The following is a 21,763-nucleotide window of genomic DNA, read 5'->3' on the forward strand; positions in this document are numbered from 1 at the left end:
TGCGAAATTTATGAAGACTATTCTTTCAAGGAAGGTGAAACTGGATGACCTTGAAACCGTTACTCTCACGGAAGAATGCAGCGCGGTTCTGCAACAAAAGTTACCACCAAAACTGAAAGATCCAGGAAGCTTCACCATTCCTTGCACCATTGGCAATCTAACTTTTGACAAGTGCCTTTGTGATTTGGGAGCAAGCATTTATCTGATGCCGTTGTCGATCTTTAAAAAGCTGGATCTGCCTGATCCAAAACCCACATACATGTCGCAACAATTGGTGGACCGTTCCATTACTTACCCAAGGGGCATAGTTGAGGATGTGCTCGTCAAGGTGGATAAGCTCTTCTTTCCTGCTGATTTTGTTATTCTGGATTTTGAGGAAGATAAGAAGATTCCCATAATCTTGGGGAGGCCTTTCTTGGCTACTGGCCGTACCTTGATAGATGTGCAAAAAGGGGAACTTACTATGCGGGTCCAAGATCAGGATGTGACCTTCAACGTATTCAAGGCAATGAAATTCCCTACAGAAGATGAGGAGTGCTTAAAAGTGGATGTGATTGATTCTGCGATTACTTCGGAACTCGATCACATGCTAATGTCTGATGCATTGGAAAAGGCCTTAGTGGGGGATTTTGACAGCGATGATGAAGATAGCAACGAGCAATTACAATATCTGAACGCTTCTCCATGGAAGCGAAAGCTCGACATACCATTTGAATCTCTTGGTACTTCTGACCTTAAGAATGCTGAAGGGAAGCTCAAACCATCAATAGAAGAAGCACCTACCTTGGAGCTCAAACCATTACCTGAATACTTGAGGTATGCTTTTTTAGGTGATTCATCTACGTTACCTGTTATTATTTCAGCTGACCTTTCAGGTAGTGAGGAAGACAAGCTCTTAAGGATTTTGAGAGAATTCAAATCGGCTATAGGATGGACCATAGCAGACATCAAGGGGATAAGTCCTTCATATTGTATGCATAAAATTCTGCTAGAGGAAGGTAGTAAGCCAACTGTGGAACAGCAACGAAGACTGAATCCCATCATGAAGGAGGTGGTGAAGAAAGAAATTCTGAAATGGCTAGATGCAGGCATCATTTATCCTATTTCTGACAGCTCGTGGGTGAGCCCCGTGCAATGTGTACCTAAGAAAGGAGGTATCACTGTGGTCGCAAATGAAAAGAATGAGCTCATCCCTACTCGAATAGTTACAGGATGGAGAGTATGCATGGATTATAGAAAATTGAACAAAGCCACAAGGAAGGATCACTTCCCTCTCCCATTCATTGATCAAATGCTTGACAGATTGGCGGGATATAAGTATTTTTGTCTTCTGGATGGTTATTCCGAGTATAATCAGATTTGTATTGCACCAGAGGATCAGGAAAAGACTACCTTCACTTGTCCATTTGGCACATTTGCTTTTCGTAGAGTTTCATTTGGGTTATGTGGCGCCCCAGCCACCTTTCAGAGATGTATGATGGCTATATTCTCTGACATGATTGGAAATAACGTCGAAGTGTTCATGGATGACTTCTCCGTCTTTGGACACTCATATGATGAATGTTTGAATAATCTGCGCGCCGTACTCAAAAGATGCGTGGAAACTAATTTGGTGCTTAATTGGGAGAAATGTCATTTTATGGTGCGTGAAGGCATTATCCTTGGGCATAAGGTCTCTAGCAAAGGTCTGGAGATGGACAAGGCCAAGGTGGGAGTCATTGAAAATCTTCCCCCACCTAATTCGGTGAAAGGAATCCGTAGTTTTCTCGGTCATGCGGGTTTTTATCGGCGATTCATCAAGGACTTTTCAAAGATATCTAAGCCGTTATGCAATTTACTTAAGAAAGATGTGCCTTTCAAATTTGATGATGAATGTTTGGCAGCATTCGAGACTCTCAAGGAGAATTTGATCACGGCACCAGTTATTACAGCACCAGATTGGACAGAACCGTTTGAGATGATGTGTGATACGAGTGACTATGCGGTAGGTGCAGTTCTGGGACAGCGTAAGAAAAATCTCTTCCATGTGGTCTACTATGCGAGTAAGACTTTAAATGGGGCCCAATTGAACTACACCACTACTGAGAAGGAGCTTTTGGCTATAGTCTTTGGCTTTGAGAAATTTCGATCTTATCTGCTTGGTACGAAAGTGACAGTGTTCACTGATCATGCAGCTATTCGCTATCTGGTTTCTAAGAAGGATCCAAAGCCGAGACTCATTCGTTGGGTGCTTTTACTTCAAGAATTTGAGTTAGAGATCAAAGATAGAAAATGTACTGAGAATCAAGTAGCTGACCATCTCTCTAGGTTGGAGAATCCCGATTCTACTTCACAAGATAGGACGTTAATCAATGAATCTTTTCCGGATGAGCAGTTGTTTGCAATTTAGAAGGAAGAACCATGGTTTGCAGATATTGTAAACTATCTTGTCAGCAATATAATGCCGCTTAATTTGACATCCGCTCAAAAGAAGAAGTTTCTGCATGAGGTGAAGTGGTATATGTGGGATGAACCATATTTGTTTAGACAGGGAGCTGATCAGATCATCAGGAGATGTATCCCGTTCTGTGAGACGGAGGGGATATTACGAGACTGCCATTCCACGGTTTATGGTGGACACTATGGAGGTGAGAAGACGGCAGCTCGTATTCTGTAAGCAGGTTTTTTCTGGCCTACTTTGTTCAAGGATCCTCATCAGTTTGTTTTAAGGTGTGATCGTTGCCAAAGAGTGGGAAATTTGTCAAGGAAGGATGAGATGCCATTAAATGTGATGCTTGAAGTCGAGGTCTTTGATGTATGGGGAATCGATTTCATGGGGCCTTTTATCTCATCTTGCAATAATCAGTACATCTTGCTGGCAGTCGATTATGTCTCAAAATGGGTCGAAGTTAAAGCTTTACCGACAAATAATGCAAAGGCAGTGCTAAATTTTCTTCATAAGTAAATTTTCACAAGGTTTGGAACGCCTCGAGTAATCATAAGTGATGAAGGATCGCATTTTTGCAACCGTAAGTTCACTTCTATGATGCAGCGTTATAATGTGAATCATTGAGTAGCTACTGCCTATCATCCGCAAACAAATGGTCAAGCAGAAGTGTCTAACAGAGAGATAAAGCGCATTCTAGAGAAGTTTGTTTGTCCGTCAAGGAAGGATTGGTCTTTAAAGCTCGATGAAGCTGTTTGGGCTTACAGAACACCATACAAAACTCCACTTGGGATGTCACCGTTTCAGTTGGTGTACGGTAAGGGATGTCATCTACCGGCGGAGCTTGAGCATAAGGCCTACTGGGCATTGAAGAATTTGAACCTGGTTTTAGATGCAGCTGGTAAGAAAAGAATGCTTCAGCTTAATGAACTTGATGAATTTCGACTGCAAGCGTACGATAATAACAAAATGTATAAGGAAAAGGTGAAGAGGTGGCATGATAGGAAGCTACATCCTAAGTTATTTGTGCCAGGGCAACAAGTTCTGTTATTCAACTCTCGGCTCCGACTTTTTCCTGGGAAGTTGAAATCAAGGTGGTCTGGACCTTTTATTGTCAAAACTGTGTTTCCACATGGAGCGGTGGAAATTTTTGAGAATGATTCGGACCAAGCATTCAAGGTTAACGGTCAGCGGTTGAAGCACTACTATGGGGACATGGCAAACCGAGAGGTGGTTAGTGCCATTTTGTTGACTACTTGAGAAAGGTACGAAACGTCAAGCTAATGACGAAAAAGAAGCGCTGCGTGGGAGGCAACCCATGAATTGTTGTTACAGGAACCCTTAGAAGTTAATAACCTATCCAAAAACACAAAAAAATCAGAAAACAGGGGCTTAAATTTTTTTTTTCCAGAGACCCTCTGCGCGCCCGCACAGCTATGCTGAGCGGCCGCGCAGCTTGCAACCACACTTTTATTCACAAATCAATGCCACCCAAGAGAGCACGCACTATTGACAACAGCAGCACAGTTCATACTGCTGATTCATCAAGGGGTACTGCTGCAAGGCCTCGGTTAACTGACAGAGCTGCGGATGAGGAGTACACTAGGCTGTTGGGGAAGCCGATTCTGAAGGAGAGGGGGTTTTTACCATCAGGGAGGGATGGTGAGTTGTTGCCCATGATTGCAGAGAAGGGGTGGATAGCTTTTTGTGAGTCACCCGAAGCAGTACCGATGAGTGTTGTTCACGAGTTCTACGCGAACGCGAAGGCTGAAAAGAATGGGTTTTCTATAGTTCGTGGGATGACGGTTGATTATCATCCTGCGGCGATTCTCCGTGTGATTGGACAGCGAGAGAGGAAGCCCGAGGAGGAGAACTGGAATGAAAAGACTGCTGAGGATTTTGACTTGGATTTGATTTGTGCGACTCTCTATCGACCGGGCACAGTTTGGAACCGCAGTCCAGCCAATAATGAGTATCGTCACTTTCCGGCGATCGCCATGAACAGGTATGCCCGTGCATGGAATGCATTTATATGTGCTAATATTTTGCCTTCTTCACATGCACACGAGGTCACAGTTGAGAGAGCACAGCTGTTATGGGGAATTCTGAATGAGGAATACTATGTGGACCTTGGTGAGTTTATCTACCAAGGAATTCTGAAGTTTTTGAGGGGAGCAAAGCATATGAACATCCCTTATGCATCCACGGTTACGAAGCTATGCCGAGCAGTAGGAGTGAACTGGCCGGCTCATGAGCAGTTGCAGTTGCCAGCAGCTCCGATAGATTCTGGCACTCTGAATGGGATGCAGGAGTGGACCGGTGGTGAGCCTGAGGAGCATGGGCTGGGTTATCGTCTTCCAGGAGGACGTCCAGCACGAGGTGCTACTATGGCTAGGCCAGGGCGTGGTGAGGCTGGTTCTTCGAGAGCTCAGGAGGGTGCTGGGATGGGTGATGCCCAGTATAGGAGGCTTTCACGGCGGATGGATGCCATGTATGAGACGCAGAGCAGGTTTGCTCAGGAGCTCACCCTTGCGTTAGGGACTGCTTTTCGAGGCCTTGGAGCTGATATCCAGTGGCCAGTTTTTGGTGAGGACTCTGCATACCCGCCGCCTGATACTCCACCCACTGAGGGTGATGATGATGATGACTCCGAGTAGGTATACCCTGTGTTCCTTTCTACTACCTTCACTGGGGACAGTGAAAATTTTAAGTTTGGGGGTGGTAGTTAAGAAATATTTTGTGTGTGTCATATAGCTGCATATTAATGATAGTTAGTTCATATAGTTGCATAATTTTTGCCATATAGTTTTTTTTATATAGCTTTATTTGTTTGTCATATCATATAGCTCATGCATATATCATGATCCCTTTTGCAATGATTTATCGACTGAATTGTGATATTGATACGAGTGTAGTGATAGCATTAAAGTGATATTAAGTTGTGTAGGTTGATATGCATGCTAGAAGCACTTGTATTTTCACTAAGTCTTAGAGAATGCTTAAGGGCTAGATTGTTGTTATGATCTGATTATTTTCAAGGATAATCTATTTATTATACTTAGAATTTGATAATAGGTTCTTAGTGGTAAAGGCATGAAAAAAAAATGGAGTAAAATTGGAATTTGTTGCTAGTTGTGGCTAGGCGTCAAATGGCTAGTAGCCGGCTCGCATGTTATGCGAGTAGTCTAGGGTTGAGCAAGATGGAGCGAAACGCACTTGCTCAGAAAAGAAAAAAAAAATTACATAATTGATCAAGAGTGGGCTCTTTGGTATTCGAGTTATTAAGTTCTTAGGGGACTTTGTGCCTAGTGACCTAAGGCTTTTAGAGTCTGGGATCCGCTAACCTAACGCTCGTTACATGGATACCATTGTATAAGTCTTTTGTGGACCTCACTCATTGCACGGTCAAATAAGCATTTGAGTTGTAAATAAAAAGCACGATTCCGTAGTAAGCTCCAGAGTTCTTGTAGTGTTGTATATCACTTTGTGCCTAGAATTTTTATTCTTTGTATAATCGTAGGATTGCCTTGAGGATAGTCTAGTCATAGTAATTAGTCTAGTTCCGAAGCATATCTGTTAAGCATTTGCACACACCACGTTTCTGGCTGTATGTCCGTTTGCATGAGTTTATTGATCTTTAGTGTCTAACTGCATTCGTTGAGACGTGACAATTTGGTTGGTTAATTGTAGTAAGGGGGATCGTTACATTTTCATATAGATTGCATTCATGCATATTTTTATTTGTTTTTGAGTCTGTGATGCTTGAGGACAAGCATCGATTTAAGTGTGGGGGTGTGATAAGTGGCATTTTATACCATTTAGAACGTCTTAAAAAGGCTTAAATTGGTGTCTTGAAATCAAGTATTTTGTGTATTTAAAGCGTTTTTCTAGTGTTTATGCATTTCAGGGTATTAGTTGCATTTCGGAGGAGGAATCATCAAGAATAAGCCTTGGCATGTGTTCACCATTGCGAGAGGAAAAGAACGGGCAGATTACGGCGAAGAAACGGAGCAAACCTGGATTTTTTCCAGTAGGGTCCTGCGCGCCCGCGCAGCAATGCTGAGCGGCCGCGCAGCAGCCTTGCGCGCCCGCGCAGAAATGCTGAGCGGCCGCGCAGGGTCGGGGAAAAGGATAAATTATTTTAGACTTCTACTTCTGTTTGGCTTCCAACTTCTATGTAATCTGAGTTTTATGGGACTATTATATAAGTAGATTTGAGACGTTTTCACAAAAGAATATGAAGGAGATTATGTTTTAGATTGTGTTTGGCGTAAGAAGCGAAGGAGATAAGGAAGAAGACCGATTTAGCACACTGCAGCGAAGAGGAAGCATATTTTCTTGTGATTCTTGTTTCGTTGTAACGTTGGATGCTAGTTTTCTTGCTTTGACTTATTTACTCTTGTGACGTACTCTGTTTTAATATAATTAGTTTAGTTATTATTTTCTTGTGTTGTTTATCATGATTTCATATGAACCCATGATGGCGATAAGTTCTATTATGGGCTAATCGTGATCATGGGGTTGCAACGGATTTATTTTGGAATTCTTTAGTTAATTGTTTAATACTTTAGTGTGTGATGATTGCATGATATCTAGTATTGGTTGTGCGTATTCGTCTTATGTGCGTCGCGAACATATAAGATTGGGTGTTAATCTCTTGTGAAGCGATGGTGGATCTTGAGATTTAGAACTTGCCATGCTAGCATAGGTTCATGTACGTTGTGCATGATTAGTGGGAAACTCTAACAGTTTTATTTGCCCTATGTAATCAAAAGGGATAACTTGTGCTTAAATCGTTGTGTTGTCAATTTCTGTAGACATATAGGAACTCAACATGATTGATGACTATTCAACTTCTATCTTAATTGTGGATGCTTGGTAGAATGGTATTAGTACAATGAAAGTTGGCTTTTATCAGTTTCGTGTTATTCGATTAATGTCATCACTGTCACATGCTAAAGGTAATAACAATGGCTATAAAAGGAAGTAATAATGAAGTTGTGATCTCATGAGTGTTTTATTATTGATAAATTGAAGTGTTAGTTAAGTGGTTAATTAAGTAGTTAATTATAATTAATATTTAATCAACAATTTTAAGTGTTATCTTAACATTGAGAAGTAGTCATACATTGGTGAGTGAGTTTAATTAGACAATAACTTAGTCTGAGTCTCTGAGGGAACGAACTAAAAAGTATTCTATATTACTTGCGAACGCGTATACTTGCGTGAATATTAGTGCATGTTTTCGCCCTAACAGATACAGGGGATTGAAGTTTCTATTTCATGATGGTGATATGCATGTAAGTAAACCTCATAAATAAAATGACTTGTAATTAGAAATTTATTTCAATTAAATTTATTTGATGGTCCTCTCTTAGCAAAATGAATAATGATACGATGAATAGAGGAGGTAAATTGAAATTTTAGGGAATGCTCGGATTGATTTGCAAGTGTTTTGATGGCACCAATGGAGAAGCAGTTTGCATAAAATACACGGGTTCAGTCTTGCTCTAGCCTTCAGTGTAATCCATTGAAGTGACCAAGACCAATTTATAATTATGGTCCGTGTATAATTTTCTCTAAAAGAATTGGTTGAAGCATCAAAGAAGCACATATATGTGACTGAATGCATAAATTATATAACATTATGTTTATGGATTCTTTACTTTGTTTAACAGCCTTGCGTATATTCCTTTCAATTTTTGCCTATGTTCCTTTACGCTTTGAATTTTGTCTGCATTTTCTAGCGAGTCTGGATATGATATTTAATAATAAAAAAGAATACAAAATTGATGGATTTCATTTAAGACTATACAAATATGTAATAATAGTATGTCGCCATTTACATGTCTAATAATCTGAATTGTGAGGAAATTGGACATATGTAGTCCGAGGATATTTCTCTTTGTATTAGATGAACGTGTTCGAAGTGGATTGGTAGTTTTATCCATTTGTGGTTCGAGATGTGATGGACGTTTACAGCTCTTTCGCTCCTCATCAAAAATCAATTTCATAATGTCTATATTTAATTGTAATTTATGATAATATTTTAGCTCCTAATATGCTGGACCCCCAGGCCACAACCAACGGTTAGAAACAAAAAGGTAGGAGGTAACTGCAGTTCCAGTGAATTACAACAGAAACCATAATGAATACTTTAAAATAGTTGGTCCAATAATCGTCTAAAAAGGAAAGACAGCTAGGCAAGTGTTTGCTACCAAATTCATGTTGTTTTCTACCAAATTAAAGCTCTCCGACATAAACTCTTAAGATTAAAGACAAAAACTAGATAATGGGATTCTTTAAATCTTTTTGTTTTACTTGTTATGCTTTTGGGGGTGATAGAGATGTTCTAAACTATTTTTTAGTTTGCACCTGTGATGGCATTTGGTCTAGTTGCATGATTCTCGCTTAGGGCGCGAGAGGTTCCGAGTTTAATTCTCGGAATTCCCCTTTCTCCCGACTATTTTAATTTATTTTTCATTGCTTAGCTTATCATAGAATACTATAAGTCTATAAGTAGTTCTCCACTTTCATATGAGATGTAGAAGACTTAAAATCACTTCATAGAAATTCTACTACATTCAAATTCCAATCAAACAATCATTAAAAAATAGGAATTGTCTTACATAAGGAAAGAAAAATGTATGCAATAAGAAAATTTAAGGTAAAAACAAAACCAGTTCACTTGCATACAAAGCAGTAAAAACTACTTACTAAATCTCTTAAATTAAGATGACTTGAAAAACAAGAACAAAATTACCTCGTTGCATTGACGAAACTCTTACCTCAAAATTCTTGAATGGTGTCTCTATTTTATCCCCCTCACTACTAGAAAAACGGAATCAGACATCGGTTCAGAACCGATGTTAAAAAAAAATCTGAACCGATGTCTTCGCGTGTGATGTTAAATGTCATTAGCTTTTGACATCGGTTAGCAGCCGATGTCTATTACAGTGCTATACATCGGTTTTAAGATTAAATGTGATGTCTTCGCGACAAATTTCAGCTTATATTACATTATTTTAAGGTGAATATGAGTATATTATGAAATATTTATCCATTAAAACATGAAATCTACAAGCTCTAAAAGCCATTTATTAAAATTCTTTCGAACAAACCGATGTGAAATGCTTGATCAGACATCGGTTAAATTAACCCCCCGATGTGAAATGATGGATACGACATGGGTGTTCTTCATGAAACCGATGTTAAATCTTTTTGTTTAACATCAGTCAATTTCTCTAACCGATGTTATTTGACTTAAAATACATTGAGTTTCTTTTCAGAACCGATGTCAAATGACTATTTCACATCGGTTTTTAGTTCTTTTTCGTTTAATATTATTTTACCTGATGTCTTTCTTATATTTTTTACATCGTTTTATATTTACCAATGTGATGTTAATATTTTGTATATTGCATGCCATCCTGATACTGTTCACATCCAATGAACCAATTACATTTACAAACAAAAAAATACCAAACAATGCAATATAAACATAAGCTACCATTATCTGCAATAGAATTCAGTTGCAAGTTCATGAATCACATCAATACAAAGAGTTTCTACATAAATCTCACGAAAGTATACTAACTATCAAGCATATCAATGGCTCACATAAGACTTCGTGAGCAGTTATTCTCTGTTTAGGAGACCTGTCAAGCAACTTCCTTATTAGATCTTTTGCACCGTCTGAAATCGATGGCCATGGTTCAGATTTAAAATCTACATTTCCTTTCAAAATCGCTCTGAAGATTCCAGAGTCAGTTTCTGCCAAAAATTATACGAACAAAGAGGAATATCATCAACTGCCACAATTACTACACACAGGTAAAAACTCTTAAGCTCAACATGTGATACTTTTAACTCCTAATACCTGCCCAGAAAGGAGGAACTCCGCATAGTAAAATATATAGAATAACGCCAGCACTCCATACGTCAACTTCAGGTCCATAATATTTATGCAACACCTCAGGCGCAACATAATAAGGACTTCCAACAACTTCTGTAAGATACTGACCTGGTTACAAGAAAAACATGTTGAGTATAGAAATAGTAAGTAATAATTAGTTTATAATGTCTGACCTAGTAAAAGAAGGACTCAGATCACAGATATTAAGATGGATCATGTTATAGCATACTGTCAATTTGAATGAGATAGTCTGAAACTTAACAGGTGTCTTGTTTTTAATTCTGTGAAAGATATTACATCTCAAAAAATTGGAATAGAATTTTGTCTTCTTAATTCATCGCTTAAATCAGGTTCTGATAAATCACTAAAGATGCATCTGTGCAAAAGAGTCTAGTGCTTCTCTTGAAAGACCATTCATCGCCAAACCAACAATCATGGCACTCCAGGCCAACACCGATTTTATGGAAATGTCGTCAAATGTCTTCATAGCTTCATCTGGAGCACCACACTTGCTGTACATATCCATTAAAGCTACTTCAACTTCCTCCCCCATGATGTTCTGTTTCTTCATGATAGAATGAACTGATTCACCTAAATTCACTGCACCTGCAAAGCCACAAACAGCTAGAAAACTACTTATTGTTATTCTATCCTTCCTGATATCTGCTAATATCATCTTTTAAACAACTCCAAAGATCTTGTGAAGTTCTTATTTTCAACATACCCTGCAATCATACAGTTCCACGAAACCACATCTTTTTCTGGCGCTCTTCTAAACAAAACACTAGCAGCATCTAAATCATTCCCCGCGATGAATTCATTAAGCATCACATTCCAGACAGTTACATCCTTTTCAGGCATTCGATCAAAGAACACACTGACACTTTCCCAATCACCTTTCTGCATATAGCCCTCTATCATAGACGTTCATGAAAAAACCGTCTTCATGTCAATCCCATCAAACAATTTCTCAGCCGAATCCATATCTCCAGACTTAACATACATATTCAGCAACCCATTTCCCAGATTCTCCAAAACCTGCAGATCTTTCTTCACTATATACAAATGAATCAGCAATGTTAATAATGCTCTGCATAAACAGGGATTTTGTAGCATCATCTTTTTGTCAAAATCATATAAGGTATTTAACAAGAGTGTGAACGTTTTGAGGCGTATCTGCAATAGAATCAGCAAGCAAAAGAGAATTAACCTTTTGTGTTTTATTTGACACATCTGGACCAAGACGTAACCATGCCGAGTACACAAGAGATTCATGAATGGTAATATATGGAGAACGGATATCGTTCTGTTCACAATATCCACTGACACAAGCAAAAGTTGCTTGGTTCTTTGGATAACCTGAAATGCTAATACTTCCTTCGATATACCCTCCGGTTTTTCTTCCCACTAATACATCCATCAACATGGTCTTTCTAGCACCACTCACTCCCACTAATGTTGTCAAAACACCAGGCCTGAATGCACCACTCACATCTCGTAGTAATTGAAGACGGTGCTCTGTGATTCCTTGACTCTTCATTTCCTGAACAAACGAATGGTTTTACTGTGAGAATCGTTGACCACCATATATTCTGCTCTCATAGAAAAATAGCATATTATAATATCAATTTAAAGGACAGGTGACTTATAGGAGGCATATCAACATAGTAATTCACATTTTCAAATACAAGTAAGAGGGGCTTGAAAGGAACCACCATTCCTCTTCTGTTATCTTTATCAGAAGTGAAGTTTGTGTGACTTGGAGTGTTCCGTACACTTATATCTGCACCTGTGGTAGTTCTCCAGCTAGTATTGACATCTCACTATAATAATATTAGCAAAAAGGAAATACCAGTCAAAATGTTGAATGTATTAAGACACTTGGTTACATGTAATATCATACCTTTATTCAAAGGAGCTGTAGACGCTGTGCTCCTGTCAGTAGACTTGTTCTTTTTCTTAGTGTTGGCAATCTTATCAACAACAGACTTGGAACTTTCAAAGGGTGCATTCTTATAGTACAAACATCCAGCCACCACCCACACATCAAAGGAAAAACACCAAGTTACAACAGTCCAAATGACATAGCTCCCAATGATAAAAGCATAGAGATCTAATACAAAAAATATAGAGTTAAATGTGTTATTAACACCTAAACTTAATAGCAGAACATAATAGAATAAACAAAATTGAACATACAAATATAAATAAACACCGGAAGATCTATATAAATACACAATGGATGTAAATAAAGTTAAAAGAGAGAGATATGTTACCGATTGAAGGTTGGTTTCAAGCTCCAAAGCTTCAGGCCTATAAACAAAAGCTTCATTAAAATCAAAACGTAAAATTTTGAAATAAATTTAAAATTGACATACATAATCAAACCAAATATTTGCTTTCTCGGCTCGATTTTAAGCTACTAAATTAAATAATACCAACAATTTCTAGCCCAATTTGTGACGGAAAACTCCTTCCCTTTCTTCAAACCATCATCAATCACTTTCACCATGGCCGAAATCTAACCTTTACCAATCAATTTTACATAAATCGAAGCTTCCATCAAGATATAGATAGGGAGATGGAAGAGAGTGGAGAAAGAGAGAGACAAATCTCGATTCAGTGATTTTGTATTAAGTTTAAATTAGGTTTACAAGAAAGTAGCGGTAAGAAAGGAGACAGAGAGAGATAGAAAGAGAGAGAGGGAGAGAGAGAGAGAGAGAGAGAGAGAGAGAGCTGAAGGAGATGAAGTTCGATATTTGAGAGAGAGAATCAGGGTTTTTGAGATAGAGCGGTGGTCTGAGAGAGAGACAGCAAAGAGAGAGCCGCGAGTTTGAGAGAGAGGGAGAGTCAAGGTTTGGGGGAGAGAGGGAGAGAGATAAAGATGAAGATAGAGACAAAGGTAGAGATGTATGGGTGTGTGAGTAAAGGGAGAAGGGGGAAATAATTTTTTAACTTTTTTGTTACGGGGGAAAATTTGGGTACTCAGCGGGGGAACTGAAATATTTATTTAGTCATTTTTTAGAAATGGTTATAGATAACGGTTAGAATAAATAACCGATGTTGAAGTGAAAAATATTAATTTGTTATTATTTTAAAATTGAACATAAACAATGGCTACTATGTAAAACCGATGTTAAATAGGATTTTAACATCGCTTTTTTCTAAACCGATGTTAAACAGGCTTTTAACATCGGGTGCATTACATGCCGATGTCTAAGCACCGATGTCGTATCTACTATTTCTAGTAGTGCCTTTAGGCACCAAGCACTCCTTGCACATGTTATGGTCATAATTATTTAGGGTAGTACAGTATTGACACTGCCAGGTGTCTATCAATTGGACATGCTTTTATTTCAATGGAGTAACATCCACTTCAGATAGCCCATTTTCTAATCCTTTGAGAAAGCTCGAAAAATATGTTCAAGTTACCTTAGTTAAATGTGTAAGCTCAATATGAAAAACTTTATTAAATTCTTCTGAGCTAGCCTCATCCCTATAATATTTTTTAGCTTATACTCTGCGTAATCATAGAGTCTTTCTAAAGCCACCACGGTGTTACCTTGTAGTTACTCAAATAGTTCTTTTTTCTTATATGCTTCCGGTGGCACAAAATATCCATAAATATAAGTCCATTTTAACACTCGCCTTTATTCAACATTCTGCTCCGAAGCTTCCGTAACAAAGCTTAAGTGTTCTCCTCACTGACAATGCTTTTTCTCAAGTTTCTGAAGTTTCTTATTTTTTATCTCGCTTTGATCTGCTAATGCTTTCTCTCTTGACTTTTCAGTTACAGCCCACCTTTCGTAATAATGAGCATATCTCTTGATGTATTCTTGAGCCGATGCTCTAAGCCTAACAAATTCACATTCTCCTCTCCTCACAGTCTCCTAATAACCGTTACACGACTTAGGATCATATGCATTCCATGGTGCTAGGCATATCCAACGAAACTCGTGCTTTCAAGGACCCTTACATGTACTCAGTAGCATGCTCCAATTATACATACAAACATCAAAAGATCATTTTCTCTGATTTAGATGATAGATGCATCCAACATGTTTTGAAGACTATGTTATTATTATTTTTAATAATAATAATTATTTTATGGGTTACATATAAATATATCAATTATATTTGCTATTTATTATATTGGGTTAAATTAAGTGATCAAATAAGAAACCCGATTAGATATAATTTATTGTATGGACCTAATAAGTAGATACCTAATACCAGGCCCAATCAAATTATAATAGAAGATTTAATTAGGTGTTATACAAAAGGGTTATAGTCCCCAATATATCAAGTACACTTAACAGCTTTTCTTCTACCCATCAGAGAGAGCCATTGAGAAAACCCTAAGGAGTACTTGGTTGAGGAAGACAATAATCAAGAATATTATTCAGATTCAAATATCGCTACAATTATAGCCTTATGGATTCAAGTACGCTTCCGTCTTCGGTTATAATCTTGATAATTAGATATGATGATTACGATCTTTGTCTCTATCTTAGAGAATTATATGTTTGTAAAATTGTTAGATTCTATCAATTGGCATCAGAGCCACTTCATATTTGATTACTGAGAATTTATTTATGTAAAATTGATTCGTAATTCTTTTTAATTTTTTTCGGTTATTGATTTCTGAGGCAATATGAAAAATTTTATTTTCTATGCTCTGCGGATAGAACTATATATGTTTTAGGGTACAGGACGATCATAACCATTCATTAGTTGCCCAGTCTGTATGTTTACATGACATGTTCACCTTAATTAAGTATGATTCTTATAATCATTGTAAAGTGCTTTAGTATTTTATTATAAATTATTGCACATGGTGTCTTGTGTTATTATAAACTTGTTTTGCTTGGGATTGGATTCAGAGACTATAATTGCCTCCTGCATCAAGACTTTTTTTATTTTACTTTCGGTATATTATACTGTCGAGTTTAATTTATAGTAAGATCAAATTATTCTTTGATTAGCAGCATGAATGAATTTAGATATACTGTAGGATGTTGCGCTTGCATAATTTGGTTAGTAATTTGCATATAAAGAATATATTATATTTGTGAAATATATTTATCATTTGCAAATTATTATTAACCTATTGATTTAGGTGGTCAGAATTTTTTTAAGTTAATTGATTGAAGCAATATGTCGCCAAAGTGACCTCTTTTGTATAAATTAATTAATTTAAAAATATTATTCTGACGGTTGAATATTTAATTTTATACAAATTTTATCGGCCCAAAGGAAGGTAAGGTTTGGCCAAAATTTATATATTTTTGTGATAATAAGTATGTAACAATATTAAGTTTTTCATGTTAATAATAAGTAGGTCCAAAGAAAGGCATATTATTTGACAAAAATTAATTGTTAATACTTGATTATTGCGTGGAGAGTACCAATTGTAAATTAAATTTTCTGTCCAAAAACTAAAATTTAATGTTGCACTAGGTATCTTGTGATGTTGTTGCCAATATTTAAAATTTATCACATTACTGTATATACTAGTTTTGAGCATTATGTTGTCTATTTGTTTTCGATTACAGTTACTGCTTCTGTTAATTCTGGTTCCGCTCAATTGAGCATGATTCCAATGTTGAATGGGACAAACTATGTCACGTGGAAAGAGAATGTTGAAATCGTTCTTGGGTGTATGGATCTTGACATTGCGCTAAGAAAAGAGCAACCAGTTCCCACTACGGATGATCCTAAAACGGATCAAATTGAGAAATGGGAATGCTCTAATCGCATGTGTCTGGCGATCATGAAGCGAACCATTCCAACTGACTTTCGGGGCTCTATTGCTGAGAGCACAAGTGCCAAGAAGTTCCTCTCCGAGATTGAGCAATATTTTGCTAAGAATGAGAAAGTGGAAACGAGTAATCTTTTGTCAAAACTCGTGACCATGAAGTATAAAGGAAAGGGGAACATAAGGGAGTACATCATTGGGATGTCTAATCTTGCTGGAAAACTCAAGAAACACAAGTTAGAACTTTCGGATGAGTTACTTGTTCACTTGGTTCTTATTTCTCTGCCTCCTCAGTTCGGACACTTTGTGGTGAGTTATAATACTCAAAAGGAAAAATGGACTCTTAATGAACTCATTTCACACTGTGTGCAAGAGGAAGATAGGGTTTTGCGAGAGAAGACTTATAGTGCTCATTTGGCATCAAGCTCTCATGATAAGAAGAGAAAGAGAGGTAAGGATATTGTAAGTGGAAAACCCAAGCATCAGTTGCAAGAGAAGCAGGATAAGGGAATACCCTGCTACTTTTGTAAGAAGGTTGGACACATTAAGAAAGAGTGTTCCAAATATGTTTCTTGGCGTGTGAAGAAGGGTAAGACTTCTATCTTTGTTTGTTCTGAAGTTAATTTGGCTTCTTTACCTAAGGATACTTGGCGGGTAGATTCGGGTGCTATTACTCACATAAGTACATCTATGCAGGGTAGCCTCTAGAGCCGACCGCTAATTGATGCCGAAAGATTCATCTATGTGGGTGACGGCAATAAAGTTTCAGTTGAAGTTGTTGGAACATTTAGATTATTATTAAAAACTGGTGTTTATTTGAATTTATTTGAGACATTTGTTGCACCGTCTTTTAGATGGAATCTTATTTTATTTCTATTTGGACAAATATGGCTACACTTGTTCTTTTGGAATTAATAAAGTGTGTTTCTCTTTAAATTCAAATGTGGTTGCCACTGGTTCTTTGATTGATAATCTTTATATGCTTGATACTGTTTCTTTTATTAATGAAATTTTGAACTCAAGTGCAAGAGGTACAAAGCGTAAGTTAACAGAGAATTCTGCTATATTGTGGCAAAAACGATTAGGTCATATCTCTAAATAGAGAATTCAGAGGCTTGTGAATGATAGAATTTTTGATCCCTTAGATTTAAGTGAATTTCAAGTCTGTGTTGAATGCATTAAGGGAAAACAAACAAACTCGAGAAAGTTAGGTTCTAATAGAGCTACAAGTGTCTTGGAACTGATTCATACCGATATATGTGGACCATTCCCTACGGCCTCTTGGAACAGTCAACTGTATTTTATCACATTCATAGATGATTACTCGAGGTATGGTTACCTATACTTAATACATGAGAAGTCACAAGCTCTGGACATATTTAAAGAGTATAAAGCTGAAGTTGAACTTCAACTAAACAGTAGTATTAAAGTTGTCAGATCTGATCGTGGTGGTGAATACTACGGTAGATATGATGGATCAGGTGAGCAACGTTCAGGACCCTTTACCAACTTCCTAAAGGAGTATGGAATTGTCCCTCAGTACACTATGCCAGGAAAACCAAATATGAATGGTGTTACTGAGAGGTGAAACCGTACTCTTAAAGATATGGTGAGAAGTATGATAAGTCATTCTGTCTTTCCTGAATCACTTTGGGGAGATGCACTAAAGGATGCAATTTATAGCCTTAACCGGGTTCCAACTAAAGCAGTGGCCGAAACTCCTTACAAACTTTGGACTAAAAAACACTTAGTATTAAACATTTACATGTTTGGGATTGTCCAGCTGATGCAAGGCCATATAGGCCGAATGAAAAGAAACTGGACTCTAGGACGGTCAGTTGCTATTTTGTTGGGTATCCAAAACGTACTCGTGGATTTAAATTTTATGATCCCGCTACTAGATCCTTCTTTGAGACTGATAATGCAAGATTTTTTATGGATGTTGATTTTGGGAGGGAAGATATAGGTAAAAGTATTGTCTTTGAAGAAGATAGTCATGATCTTATTTATGACTCTGCCAAGAGCAATGATCAAATTATGATACCTATCATTGTTCAAGGCCGTCTGGTTCAAGACAACACTGAAATTCCCCATGAGGAACCAAATGAGCAAACTCAACAACCTCATGAATCACAAGAAGTACCACTAAGGAGATCCACTAGAGAGAGAAAGAGTGCAATTCCAGATGATTATGTTATTTTTATACAAGAACATGAAGATGGAATTGGCATTGGGGAAGATGATTTTGTAAATGTTCAACAAGCCATGCAAAGTCCTAACTCTCAAAAGTGGATTGATGCCATGAATGAAGAGATGCAATCTATGAAAGACACTGACGTTTGGGATCTTGTCGAGTTACCTAAAGGCTCAAAACCTATTGGTTGCAAATGGGTATTTAAAACCAAAAGGGATTTGAGTGGTAACATCGAAAGATATAAGGCTCGTCTAGTCGCTAAAGGATTCACTCAAAAGAAAGGTATCGACTACGTACAATGATACTTTATCTCCAGTTTCCACGAAAGTCTCATTTAGAATTTTTAAGGCACCTGTGGCTCATTATGATCTAGAGCTACATCAGATGGATGTAACGATAACATTTCTCAATGGATATATTGGCGAGACAATTTATATGGTGCAACCAGAAAAATTTGTCATTGGAGATCCAAAGACTGTGGTTTGCAAATTAAAGAAGTCCATATATGGTCTCAGGCAGGCTTCTCGTGAATGGTATCACAAATTTCATCATGTAATCACATCATATGGTTTCGAAGTGAACTTGGTGGAACATTGTGTATATCACAAGTTTAGTGGGAGCAAATTTATCTTTCTTCTCTTATACGTTGATGACATCTTACTTGCTACTAATGATATAGGCTTATTGCACGATACCAAGAAATTTCTCACTAATCAATTTGAGATGAAGGATCTTGGTAACACCTCTTCTGCATTAGGAATTCAGATACATCGAGATCGCTCTCGAGGTATTATTGGATTATCACAAAAGAGCTATATAAAAAAGATCCTGGAAAGGTATGACATGAAAGATTGTGCACCAATGGATACACCCGTGTCTAAGGGAGACAAATTTAGTCTCAAATAGTGTCCCAAAAATGAACTTGAGATAAGGGAAATGCAAAGGGTACCATATGCATCAGCGGTGGAAAGCCTAATGTATGCTCAAGTTTGTACTCCTCCTGACATAGCCTTCATTGCTGGAATGTTGGGAAGATATTTGAGTAATCCAGGGATGGAGCAATGGAAAGCTGTGAAATGAGTCTTAAGGTATTTAAAGAAAACAAAAGACTATATGCTCACATACAGGAAATCAGATCATATAAAAATCATTAGATATTCAAATTCTGACTTTAGAGGATGTAGAGATGAAAGAAAATCTACTTCGGGATATATTTATCTACTGGCTGATGGAGCGATTTCATGGAGGTCTTCCAAACAGATGCTCATAGCTTCATCCATCATGGCTGCAGAACATATAGCATTTTTTGTGGCATCCAATCAAGCTTTATGGCTGCGAAACTTTGTCACTGGTTTACGTATCCTTGATGGTATTGAAGGACCATTAAAGATATTTTATGATAATAAATCAGCAGTGGAGTACTTAAACAACAATTGGAGCTCTACAAATGTAAAACATATAGATATTAAGTTCCTAGTTGTTAAAAAAAAGATTCAGAGTGGACAGATTTTGATAGAACACATTGGCACTAACTCCATGATTGCGGATCCGCTCACTATGGCGTTAACACCTAAGGTCTTTCACGAGCATACTACTCATATGGGTGTTACCTTATGTGCTACTTTTGTTTAGTGGGAGTTTGTATTTTGGTGTTTTATGTAATAAATATTGACTTGTTTATGTTCTGTAGAATATAGTTGATGGAATTTTATTAAATGTCACTCTACTTTTGTTCAATTTTCTTATTGTGGTTTAACATTGAGTTGAGAAAATTGGAATCAATCTCGTTAAAGATTGCCTAAGGACTAGTTTGAAATAGATATTATATAGATCACATTACATGTAATTTCCATGCCACTTATCCATGCATTGATTCATGTTATTAAATATATTTGTGTGGTGACCCTGGAAGGTTTAGTCACATAGAGTTTGTGACGAATGCCGCCAGAATCTCATACATATATAGTATAAGGACCAAATTATTTTGGTAAAATCTAATGACGATAAATAGCATAAAGTTGTGCACTAAAGTTTTGTATAATTCATTATGGATTCATATGAAGCCCAAGTGAGAGATTGTTTTTATTATTTTTAATAATAATTATTATTTTATGGGTTACATATAAATATATTAATTATATTTGCTATTTATTATATTGGGTTAAATTAAGTGATCAAATAAGAAACTCGATTAGATTTAATTTATTTTATGGACCTAATAAGTAGATACTTAATACCAGGCCCAATTAAATTATAATAGGAGATTTAATTAGGTGGTATACAAAAGGGTTATATTCCCCAATATATCAAGTGCTTTTCAACCATCAGAGAGAGCCATTGAGAAGACCCTAAGGAGTACTTGGTTGAGGAAGACAATAATCAAGAATATTATTCAGATTCAAATATCATTACAATTATAGCCTTATGGATTCAGGTACGCTTCCGTCTTCGATTTTAATCTCGATAATTATATATGACGATTATGGTCCTCATCTTTATCTTAGAGAATTATATGTTTATAGAATTGTTAGATTCTATCAGACTACACGTGTATCATTACTGATTTATGTATTCTCAGGACAATCACAAGAAGGTATCTAATACGTATCTATGATTAAACTGTAGTTTAGCCTCATCTTCTTCCGTCGCCACCGTCGACGGCGGGGAAGCCATTAGTGGCGATCTCCTCCATCCTTCAAGCTTTCCGGCCATGCTAATCGAGCCCAGATATGCATCAAATTAACTGGGTATGAACTACACCTTCCCAGAAACCAATCTGCAAGATGAGTTCAGCTGGAAAATCAATGAATTAATCAGAACAACCGACTGAAATTTTTGCAGCCGCGAAGCTCGATTTTCCGGCGAGACTTGTTTGGAATAATCCAGGAATCGTTCGTTGCACATATATACATGAATCGGAGTTCGATAACACCTTCATTTGTGCGTTTTATTTTCAAGAACACGGTATTTTATTAGGGTTTTCTCTGGTTTTCAGTGGTTTGTACTGTCTGAATATGATTATACAAGTGAAATGAAATAAGAAAAGGGCTATTTATATTTACGGAATATTAGTACATTCTAGATCATTTTGGATCTATAAATACATTGCTTTGCCGCTAAGTAACTATAAATACGATCGTTTTGGATAAACATTATCCTATTTTGGATAAGCACTATCCTGTTTTGGATAAGCATTATCCTATTTCGGATAATTATCAAAACCGAGCTTTTATAAAACGATTTGTACGAAGATAATGTTATCGAAAAGGGTTAGCGTATCGAAAATATTGCGTCGGGCCGCGCACGGGTCAAAATGTAATCCGAATCGAAAAAGTCAAAACATGGAAAATGTCCGAAATTATCAGATTAGGTTAGGAAGGAGTTTTTGGAAGAGTTTCGGGTTATAAAAACGTAAAAACGGTTGAGGTTGGATGATTCCCGGCTTTATAAAATAATTTTGTAATTATTCAA

Source organism: Apium graveolens, chromosome 10, assembly GCF_009905375.1.
Source record: "Apium graveolens cultivar Ventura chromosome 10, ASM990537v1, whole genome shotgun sequence".
Classification (NCBI taxonomy): Eukaryota; Viridiplantae; Streptophyta; class Magnoliopsida; order Apiales; family Apiaceae; genus Apium; species Apium graveolens.